Genomic DNA, 1,041 nt, shown 5'->3' on the forward strand with positions numbered 1-1,041 from the left:
AGAGATTTATAAAAGAAAAATTAGCAAACCAATACCACACTCTTCACCACCACTACCCACGTAACCAATATTAACAGGTTGGTGTATCCTTCTACACTTTCCTCAGTATTCATAGATCAACATATACCCATTTATAAGTCGTTGCCTCACAAAAATGGATCTAGCTATTCACATTGCTAAACAACTTACTTTTACAACTACAGGTCAACACATAGAGATTTAATATTTTTAAAAAGCTGCAGGCATTCCATAGTATGGATATACCATAATGTATTCAAACATTCTGCTGTTGACATACTTATGTTGTTTCTAGTCATTTGCTACAACAAACAAGGCTATAATAAACATTTTTGGACATATGTCTTTACCTCCTGCTGGTTTAATTTCTGTAGAATAGATTCCCAACAGGAGGATTGCAGAATCACAGCGTGTGTGTATTTTCTTAAATCATTACTTTCCACTTCCCTTTACTTTCTGCCTGTAGGAATCCTACTTAGGTCTAACTCTTCTCAAGCACTTCAGGCATAACTTATTCTCCTCTCTTTTCCAGTACTACTTTTTAATATGTGTTACAGTAATTAGCACCTTACATTTTTTCCATATAGTGGTTCATGAAGAAAATGATAGTATTTGTTCAGAGCCCCAGGCTAAATTGCTGACACTGCTTAGAGTCTGAAATGCTGTCTAGGCCTCCCTGAAGATGAGGAGGAACTCCTGTAACTCTTGCCCAGCCACACCAGTTAAGAAGCTGTATTAGGCTGAGGGTGGTGGCTCACACCTATAATCCCAGCACTTTGGGAGGCTGGGGCGGGTGGATCACCTGAGGTCAGGAGTTCGAGACCAATCTGGCCAACATGGTGAAACCCCATCTCTATTAAAAATACAAAAAATTAGCTGGGCATGGTGGTGTGTGCCTGTAATCCCAGCACTTTGGGATGCCAAGTTGGGCAGATCACCTGTGGTCAGGAGTTCAAGACCAGCCTGGCCAACATGGCAAAACCCCATCTCTATTAAAAATACAAAAGATGGCCGGGCGCGGTG

The sequence above is a fragment of the Colobus angolensis genome, unplaced genomic scaffold (genome assembly GCF_000951035.1).
Source record: "Colobus angolensis palliatus isolate OR3802 unplaced genomic scaffold, Cang.pa_1.0 Scaffold18, whole genome shotgun sequence".
Taxonomy (NCBI): Eukaryota; Metazoa; Chordata; class Mammalia; order Primates; family Cercopithecidae; genus Colobus; species Colobus angolensis.